This window comes from Equus quagga, chromosome 2 (genome assembly GCF_021613505.1).
Source record: "Equus quagga isolate Etosha38 chromosome 2, UCLA_HA_Equagga_1.0, whole genome shotgun sequence".
Lineage (NCBI taxonomy): Eukaryota > Metazoa > Chordata > Mammalia > Perissodactyla > Equidae > Equus > Equus quagga.
The window spans coordinates 109,221,035-109,231,377 of record NC_060268.1 but is presented as its reverse complement, the minus strand read 5'-3'; the positions used below and the strand labels follow the sequence as shown (position 1 = coordinate 109,231,377).

Here is a 10,343-nt window from a genome sequence, read left to right as displayed (position 1 = left end):
CAAGGTCTTGTGGGATTCTCTCTCTTTAATCTCTCAACAAAGATAGACAGAGGAATTTATCATTATCCATTTAAGTTGATTGATGTCCAAGAAAATCCAGCAATGAGTGCACTGATGTTTAGGTAGTTCCTGTTAACGTGAGCCCAAAGCACTTGGGGAAAAATTTATATTCATAATGTCTAAGCGAGGCAAGCAGATGTCAAGAATCATTATCCCATTTAACAGATGGAAAATCTAAAGCCCTTGTTCCCAGAGCAAGTCAGGAGCACAGCTCAGTGAGAAGCCATCTCTCTCTGCCTGCACGCGCGGGTGAGTTCCCACAGGAATGTCCTCTGTCACATGCTCCTGGAACATGCCTTCCTGAAGTCAGCTTTCCCTGGTCGGTGTCCCTGCAGGGGACAGATGGAAGAAATGGGTCCAAAGGCGTCCATACCTTTGTCCATGTCTTTCTTAGTGTCTGGGAGGGGAGGCGGGCGAGTGTCCCTGAAGTGTGGCCTCCACAGCATTGCTCTAGCATGGTCACGAGCCTCTTGACCATCCATATTTATCACACACTCTTCATCCTTGCTGTCTTCCTCCTGGGCCGCCAAGTCACACCCCAGTGAGTGCTGCACCCAGCTCACTCTTCCCCACCATGGCTCCTGGGCAGTCTCAATGTCTTCAGGGGCTCAGCGGCAACGTGTAACTCATCCTCATCTTCCTCACCACCTCTCCTTGGTCATGCACATGGCTATACCTTGGACCTCAGGTTCACTTGAAACCAAAAATACTGGACTCAGGGGTCTCCCTCTCTGACTACAGCCTTTCACTCCTGTTGCCACTTGCCAAGAACACTTTCTGACCTTATCCACCTCCCTCTCCACTCTAGGCCATGGTCAGCCATTTGAATACTGCTTCCTCGGGCACGTGGAACCCCTTCCTGCATCTCTTTGATTCTCTGATGAACATCATGTCCATCCCAGCCTCTGCTCTAATTGCTCCAAAACACATCTACAGCCAATCATATTTCCTGCACCTCAAACCCTTATGTCCAAATGCCCACAGGACAGCCAGCTCCACTGCGATGTCTCATAAGCACCGAAAACGCAACATATTGAATCCTGAATTCATATTTCTCTTCCCAAACTTGCTCTTCTTCCATGTGCCATTTCTAACATGATGGCACCGCCACCCACCCAGGAGACTGTTCAAGGCCAAGACTGGGGTCATCCTTGGCATGCACATCTCTTTCAGCCCTACCTCCAGGCAGCCACCCCGGCGTGTCTCATTTTGCCCATTTTCTCTCTCCCCACTGCCACCTCCCTAGCTCAGGTCATTGGTCTCCCTTGTCAGGATGATGTCAACCTCTTTCGAACTCGCCTCCTCTTCTAGGCTTGTCCCCTCCAACTCTCATCCATACTGCAGCAAGAGAGATGCTTCTAAAATGCAGGTCTGATCATTCTCCTTAAAATCCTGCAGTGGCTCTCTGTTGCCCTCAGGATAAAATTCAAATGTTGCTAGTTCCCAGTCCAACACCCACTCCCTCTGCAGTCCTGCCTCTTCCTGTACTCCAGTCTCACCAAACCACTTCCTGTCCCTTCCATGTTTTTGGCTCTCTTGTCTGGGAACTTTGCATATGCTGTTCCCTGTGCCTGAAATGTTATCCCTTCCTCGCTCTCACCCTCCTCCACTTTGGCCTGGCTAACCCCATACTCTCTGTGTCTTTTGGCCCGGAAGTCATCTCCTCCAGAAAGCCTTTCCTGACCCTGAAATTCAGGTTAGATTCGCCCCCTGGATTCCCATAGCTCCTGTCATCCCCCCACAACCCTAACAATGCCTTTCAGTTAACAGCTAGCATGTACTAAGCACTTGCTATGTGTTAGGCTGTTTCTCAAAGACTTTATATGGATTATCATGTCCAATCCTCACTAGAGCCCCACGAAGTATAGACTATTATCCCTTTTTACAGATGGGGAAACCAAGGCAAAAGCAGTCCCCCACACACAGAGTCAGTAAGTGGCAGAGCTGGAATACTAATGGAGGCAGTTGGACTCATGATGCTACACTGCAGTGATTCTCAATAAAAAAAGGCATGCCTGTGCCCTGCACCGAGAGATTTTTTTGGTAGTGGTGGTGGTGGGAGGGAGTTAAACAGTTGATGGGAGTCTGTATTTCTAAAAATCTCCAAAGGTGAATCTGAAAAGGACCAAGACCCACTGTGCTACATTGCAATCACCTGTTTTCTAACCACACGCCCCCCCCCCCCCCCCCCCCCCCCCCCCCCCCCGCCCCATCCTCCGTCTGCAATGAGCTTGGGCAGGACGAGGAACAACCATGTCTGACTATCTCCCCTCACTGCCTAGGATAGAGCCCAGCCCTTAGTCAACCCTCAGTAAATGTTGAGGAGTAAATATGTTGCTTTTACTCTGTGCTTTCTGGTCTCTTGGGATGCAGAAAGAGGCAGGGCACCCTCCATCACACACTCTCTTTGGAACCTGCGTGGTGCTCTCCCTCCCTCTGATTTCCTGTCCACTACCCCACACTGAATCCAGTCCTGCGGTCCAAATGCCTCTTGCCTCCATCTGTCTTGCATGCCCACATCCCTGCCTCAGCCACCCTAGTGACCTCACAGCTGACTTGCTTGTTTTCATTCCCGCACCCCCCCAACCCCGCCACCCCTCCAGGTCCCACACTAATAACTTCACTCTGTTCTCAAAAATTTTCACAATACCAAGGAATGGAGTATAAATACAGTTAGGCATTTGAGGTTCCTCACAGATAGGCCTAAACAGATCTTTCAAACACGAGCTCCTTCTCTCCTCTCTTCTCAGACATTTAGGTCTCTTCCTTAAACATTTCCCCCATTCCTGTCTCTCTCTGCTCCCTCCCGGCTTTGTCCCCATCAAAGCCTTTTCCAACCTCGGTGCCCAGCTGGTAGGCAGCCTTCTCCATGAGCTCCATGACCATCCCAGCAGTCAAGTGGGTCCTCCTTCCTTTGAATTGATTCAGCGGGTTGTTGGTGCTGCTCTTCCAGCACTTGCCATAGATTGTCTTACTTCCCTAATGGACTATAAACCCCTTGAGGGCAAGGTCTGGCCTTTATACCCCAGAAAACACTTCGCACTAGACTTGCACATAGAGAAGGCCCCATATATGCCTGACGGGTCATGGAATGTCACCGTTCATCCAAGCCTTCTCTGTGCCCTGGGAGCCATTTGTGCACAGCCTGAGTTTTGCCCCCCACATCTTCTGGTTTCCTGGGCCTGCCTGCTGTGGAGCGCTCATGGGTGCTGCACCGGGTCTAACAGCTTGGCTGCAAGAAACTGAAGCTAATGCTGCTTTTCCCCAAGGCAGCAAATAGGCAGCCTCTCCCCCAGGCGAGGCTGCCCTGGGGCCCGGCGGAGTGACTCAGGTCCGAAACCAGGATGGCCATGCCTGATTGCTGGCCAAGGTGGCCCCAAGGAGAGGCCGGCACAATGACACGCCTCTCTCAGTGTGGGCCGCCTGGACACCCTCACTTTCTTCCAGCATTGAGTGCCTGGGCCCCCCTCCTTCCCAAAGAGGCCCGGAAGAAGGAGTCATACAGGGGACAGGCTCAGCTGTGGGAGGCTGGAGCAAAAAAGCCAATAAAACCTGCTTTATTTATAATGTTCCCCTGTTTGTTATTCTGTTATCCCTACTCTGTTTCCTCAGAGCAATGAAACAAGGAAAAGGATTAAAGAAAAAAAACCCTGCTCTAAGTATGCATGAACCGTATGGCCTCCCTCTCCTCCCTCGCCTCCTCCTTCCCCACTAGGGTTGCCTGTGAATTCCTCTCCCAGACTGCGTGTTTTCCATCCAAACTTTTATGGCACTTCCCTCCATTAATGGTTAACGTATTCATTCTCTCCCCTCCGCCCCCATTATCAAAGAGTGCTTTGAATAACCATTAACTCCCTGGTTAACAGAAAGAAACATGTTAATCATCTACGGGCCCTTGGGCAGGAAAATTATTCTTTGTAACCATCTCCCAACGGCAGGGGAGCCCCCGTTCCCCGCAGCTGACCTTCAACCACACCTGGGTCTAGAAACTTGCAAAACTCCGATGGTAATCGTGTTCCAAGGGCTTATTAGGAAGGCAAGGTCATAAACCGCTGAGCGGGAGTGACGCTGGTGCTCTGCTGTCCAGGCAGAGAGGGCTTCTTTCAATCCAGCCAGCCTTGCTCCAGGACCCTAGAAAGAGGCCAGGCTGCACCGCTTTAAAAAAATTGTTTTGCAAGGGAGGGCTAATCTATTGTACATTCTTTGATGCTGGGAGACTCGGAGTGGCTGTACAGGCTGTTCTTTCTCGCAGCCATAGTTCAAAAGTGCTCCTGACCCAAACACACGCATGTTGTAATCCTGCCCTCCCTTTGTGTGGGCTGGGACCACGACTAGGAAGCGTCTCCCTGCAGCAGCGCTGAGTGGCCGGGATCCACAGGCCAGACGCTGGGAGGGTGACCTCCTTCTGAAGTTAGGTGGGTGGCGCCCTTCCAGGGAGGGGGAGGCAGGAGCAGGAGGAGGAAAGGGTGGAGGTCCACTCCGATGCGCCGCCCCCTCTCCGCTCCTGGAGAGAAGGGCTGAAGCGGCAGAGACCCCTTGACCTCTGGAGTGTGAACCCTGAGCCCAAGGGGTAGAGAGCCATCTTGCAAAAGCTCCCCCTTCATTCACAAAGCGGATCTGTTGCAGAGAGAGGAGGCCAGGGAAAAGGAGAGCTGTGGTCCAAATTCTTGCTCGGTTTGGCGTGCTCTCCCTCTCCTGCAGCAACTCCATCCCCTCTTCTTGAATAAGACCCGGGCGGAGGGGAGAGGCCGTTCTTCAGAGAGAGGACGCAGGCACCGCCAGACTTATTAGGAAACATGTAGTTGGGGTCTTGGCAGGCGCGGGCGCGGCGGGCGCTTCACGTGGTCCTGCGCGCGTCTGGTTACTGTCAGGCGCTGCGCTGGGCCCCGGCGACCCGACCTCCTCCTCCCCGGGCGGGCGCACGGCTGGCCGCACCGCCTGCACCGCCTGCACCGCTCCGGATCCAAACATTTCCACATTAGGCAGCCTCAGCGTGCTCCCGCCCCTGGCCGTGACCTCGGGTGACCTCCGCGGCCGGGCTCAGAGCCAACCCTCCCTCTCCCCAGCCCCAGGTGCTCTCGTGGTTGTTTTCTGGGTCATCCTTGGGATCTGGTGTCCAGGCCTTCAGCAAAATTCAGCAGACGTTCCTCAGTGCTCTGGCTCGTCTTTTCGCCATGCACACAGACACCCCTGGGAACATGGGACAGGAGCTGGGGCCTCTTGTTCATGCTCTGGTTACAGCGCCCAGCGGCGTACGCCGGCCCCTCGAAAATGGTGGGTGACTCTCCCTCCCTTTTCATCCCTAGCCCTCTCCCTTTATTCTGTTCTGACTTCTCTTTTGAACTCAAGAATTTGAGCAGAAGTTATTATTCCCTATATACACACACCCACATCTGGATCTGCATAGCCATATATGGCAGCCACCAGCGGGGTCCGGCTGGGGGGGGGGGGGATGCCCGGCTGGTCCAAACTGAGATGTGCGTAAGTGTAAATTACAAGTGGAGTTTGAAGACTGATGTCAAAAAAGAGTATAAACGTAAAATGTCACACATGTTGAAATGATAATATTTTGGATAAAGTGAGTTAAATAAAATATGTTATTAAATTTTTTTTTCCTTTTTTTTAATGTGGCTCCTAAAAAATGCCACATGTGTGGCTCACATTATATTTCGGTTGGGGACAGTGCTGCTCTAGACTGTCCCCACTGTGCACAGTTCCCTCCTTGCTAACTCATGTCCTGTGTTTCCCTGAGGGCCAGACACTGCAGGCTTCTGTACCTCCTGCTCCCTTCCTGTCTTCCTTCTTCCCGCCTTCTTTCTTGCAGAACTTCTAGTTACTGTCCAGGATCCAGGCCCCGGGCCTCCTCTCTGGGCAGCCTCTCCGACAGAGCCGCCGGTTGGCTGCGTTGCCGTCACTGCCCCTGCACATGCAGCCTTAGGCATGCTCTGTCTGCTTGGCTGTCATTAGGCTGTGCTCTCCTCCAGGGCAGTCTTTGTGCCCAGCGTCCCTGGCAGACAGCACATGAACACATGTGTGCTTTCCTAAACCTTGGTCAGCCCTAAGGGTGGGAACCATCAGAATCGGGTTTTATTTATTTTTCCGTTGTGACGGGTAAAAAATGATTAGCCTAAGTCAGGATGCTTTGCGTGCGGGTATCAGCACTTGAAAGGAAGTGTCAGCCGCATCTGGGCTTGAGACCTGCTTGGTATCATTTAAAAGAAATTTTTAGAAATTCCTATTTTATTAAGAGCACTAGCATTTTAAGTCAAATCAAATGTCATGTATCAAAATTTCATTCATTCTCTATAAAAGGTCTGTGGAAAATCAAAATCTTGTGAGCTGGAAGCTTTACCTTCTGAGGTTGCACTGTCTGATACAGTGTATGAGACCTCTGTGGCTGTGAGAACTTGAAATATGGTGAGTCCAAATTCAGATGTGCCATAAATATAACATACCCTTGGATTTTGAAAATTTAGTATGAAAAAAGAATGTAAACTATCTCACTACTAATTTTTATATTTATATTAAATATTTTTGTATTTAATGATGAAATAATGTATTTGGTCAATTGAGTTATATTATTAAAATTCATCTCACTTGTTTCTTTTTTTAGCGTGGCTACTAGAAGAGGTAAAATGATGTATGTGGCTCACGTTATATTTCCATGGGACCGTGCTGCTCTAAGGGAATTTGCTTTGTTTATTCTGAGACACTTACAGACATATGTGAGCGTTTCATCCAGGCTGATCACACCTTAGGAGCCTGGGGGCTTGAACTCTGAGTCCTCCAGCCTCGCCACAAAACACGCATCCACTTTTGTAAATTTGGATGCTGGTTCCTCCCCCCAGATATTGTCTGGAGGACCTGCCTTGACTTACCCCCTCCAGAAAGGCCCTTTGGGAAACTCCCAGGTTCCGCAGAGACTTGCCAGGTAATAATTACAGGTGTGCAAAGACCCTCCCGCTTCACACACTTAGTCATAATTATTTACCTTTACCAGGCACCAGAGGTGTGATGGGAGATTAGCTGAACAGAGAGAAGACTCAGCAAGCACATCACCTTGAAGTTGACCTGTCAGCCAGATTTCACATCACCTGGCTGTTCCAGCCTGAGGGGCTGCGATTCATTCCTTGGGACAGAGAGCCGCAAATTCTGCCTTTAGGCCACAGTTCAAGTCCTTGCCACTCTCTCCCAGGCTTTGAAGGACACAAGAGAGACAACTCTAAGGCAGGGGAATTCTTCCCAGGGAAGCTTTTCCACTCGAATTAGCTTTTATGACACCTTCAAGCCATCTCTAAGAATCTGGTCTTTTGACATGTGCGAATATTCACATCTCTATATATAAACATTAAAATCTGCATCAGAATCTACATGCTTGTTGAGCCTCCTGGAGACTGGGTCCTGAGTGGTATGCTCCCCTTCCCAAGCCCTCTGGAGCAGGGACCCCTGGATTGGAGGCAGTGGGAAGAATCCTGGTGAATCAGGTGTTCCTGTCCATTTGCATAAACTGAGCACCCTGCCTGCCAACCCCACACGCTGAGTACTGCTGGGAAGAAGCGAAGAAACATTTATCAAAGGGCAGGAAAAATTAGGGCCTTTTCATTAAGATCAGAAGATTTTTGAGGTTGGATCAGCTGCCCAGGTGCATGACCAAGTTTCTTGGCTCCTTGGAAGCAGGAAAGTATTTGAAAAATAATAGAGTCCTTAGTCCTGTAAGTAAAGACCCATTTATCTCGGGAATTAAAAAAAAAGTGCTGGGGATGGGAATTTTCCGATGAGATGCATTACTTCTCACCTGAGTGTCTTGAATGCCTGCTGGATTTGTCTCCCTGCTAAGATACTCACACTTGCAAATGTGTGCTTTTCAAGGTGAGGAGATGAAAATAAAAAAGTCTGTGAGGCGTGTGTCTGGGAGGGACGAAAATGGGGAGCAAACTGGAACCACGGCGTGTGGGGCTCGGATGCTGGATTCAGGGAGGATGTTTGCTCATTGGACTGAGAGCAGCATTGCATCCCACCCACTGCCAGGAGCTCTGCACCTTGTTAACGTTTCATGGAAACCAAGGTTCTCTTTGGGACTCAGTGGGACTGGGTTATTTTTCCCAGCTTAACTTGTTTTTATATGGTTACCCTCAGTATTCCTTTCTGTTTTGAGATATTTTCATATTTTTTATTAAAAAACCCCAGAAACTTCTTGACTTTGAAAAGGCACATTCACCCAAATAAGGTGCCAAGAGCATAAACAAGGTTCCTCAATATTTCATGTGTCGACAGCTAATGTTCTCAGTATGTTCTTGAGAACAAGAAAGGAAGGAGAAGCTCAGTCCTTGCTCTCCAGGCATCTGAACATCTCCCGGTCCCTCCTCTGACCTCTCTCAACAACTTTCACTTCCGTGGCTTTGAAGGGAGAGAGCTCAGGTTGGAGACGATGCCGATTATGGAACCAGGAAGGCATTTCAGGACGTGCATGGGGAGGAGGTGGGGTGGGTGGGAATGGGGGGTGGAGAGTTTGTCTGGAGGGGTTGTCTGGTCATCTGTGGGTGCATGAAGTCAGCGTGGCTCCCTTCTCAGCCTCCTGCATCTCACACACTAGGTAGTAGCTGCCACCAACACTCCGTGGGTGAGGTCACAGAGTTGTGTTGATACCATCTTATAGGAGGGGCACCAGGGGACATTCGAGAAAGTTCTTCATCGATTTTGGAAGGTGCAGAGTCTGCAGTCATTGAACACAGTTTTACTGTCCAGATAAATCCAAAAGATGCTACACATAGTGTGCCACATGGCATGGGATATTTGCATTGGTTCAAACTTGGGAGCCATCTTTTAGTCCTTATGTGTCTGCATTTCCCATACCTATCCAGTCACCAAATCTCATTGCTCTTCCTTTCCATCCCCATGACTCTTACCCGGGTCCAGGTACACGGTGTTTAAGGAGAAACGTCCAGCCTATAGGAGCTGACTCTTGCTCAATGCTGCATGGCTGCTGGTCTATAACTCCGTACCCCACAATATGCTCTGACTTCTCAGCCCTCACTGCTGCCCAGCTCTGAAGCAGATTCCCCAGGAAACTTGCTGAGTGCTGGGTCCATTGACCTGGGAATGTACTTAGTGACCGAGAATCAGAGATCACCTGCCTCTCATTTGGCAGACATGGAGGCTAAGACTCAGAGAGGTTAGGTCAGTTAGCCAATTAGCAGGAGACCCAGAGCTGGCACCTAGATTTTCCAACGCCCCAGAAGCTCCCCCAAACCTACCCACGGGAAAAGTTAACCAGTGCCGAGAAGTTGCATGCAGTAACAGGTTTGGTTTTGTAGCTAACTTATACAGACACACTTGAGCACGCAGAGAGTCACTGCACATATTCCCACGCTGACGGACTCAGCACATCACCGAGTTTCCAGGAGATTCTGCTTCTGAGAAGGGAGGAGGTCGCTGGTGGAGTGTCCTGGACAAGCGGTCGTGCAGTGCTGTGCTGGAGCCAGCTTCTAACTATTCAGCAATCTAGGGAGTGGCTTAACTGTTGATAGCTTGAAGGTGGCCATGGTGGGAGCATTTACACCACAGGAATTGGTAAATGCTACAAATCAGGGTGTCGTTCTCCCTCCCCAGAGAGCTGGTTTACCAGCTCACCACTGATTTAGAGATAGGATCCCAGCTTACGGCAGGGAGCTACCTTCAGGCAAGACTTTTTGTGACAATTAAAAAATGAAAGGCAGCCCTATCATGTGTGAAGGACACCATCAAATTCGGACAAAATGCTGCCTATCGTATGGGAGCTAAGTGTCACCAAGGCATCTTGTACCAGACTGAGCTCAGCTCCAGGGAACAGCAGGACCACCCAGCTTGGTTAATGACAGTGAGGCCTGGATGGGACCCTGAAGGCCGTCTTGGAACAGCTTCCCAAGGGGCACCCACGAGCCCACAAGCTGGGTGTACTGCTCTGTGATGGGGCAGAAACCCCTGTGCAGCGCAGGCACAGCCAGTCCCTCCCTCCTGGTCCATCAGCAAGTGCTGTCAATCCAGCTCCGCTATTCATCTGACTGTGCCCTCTCCCCCTTACAAGTGCCACTACCCAAGGGCAGGTCCCTGTGGCATCTCTCCTTCCCTGCACTTGGCCATCTCTAATCTGCTCTCTACATAGCAGCAGCAGTGATGTCTTAGAGGAAGAAGGAGAAGAAAGAGAAGGACGAGGAGGAGGAGGAGAAGAGGAGGTTATGTTAGGTCATCCCTCCCCATTCTTCATTAAAACCCTTCAATAGCCCTGCCTTGTACTTAGAATAAAA

At 50.3% G+C, this 10,343-nt stretch overlaps 1 long non-coding RNA gene across 1 annotated transcript; it reads left to right on the top strand.

Annotated features, from left to right (window-relative positions):
* Positions 1–4,388: 4,388 nt before the first annotated feature.
* Positions 4,389–7,987, top strand: LOC124234703 (uncharacterized). The gene is made up of 4 exons (XR_006887379.1): positions 4,389–4,475; positions 5,127–5,334; positions 6,373–6,477; positions 7,061–7,987. It is a non-coding gene; the product is annotated as an uncharacterized LOC124234703 (long non-coding RNA).
* Positions 7,988–10,343: the final 2,356 nt, after the last annotated feature.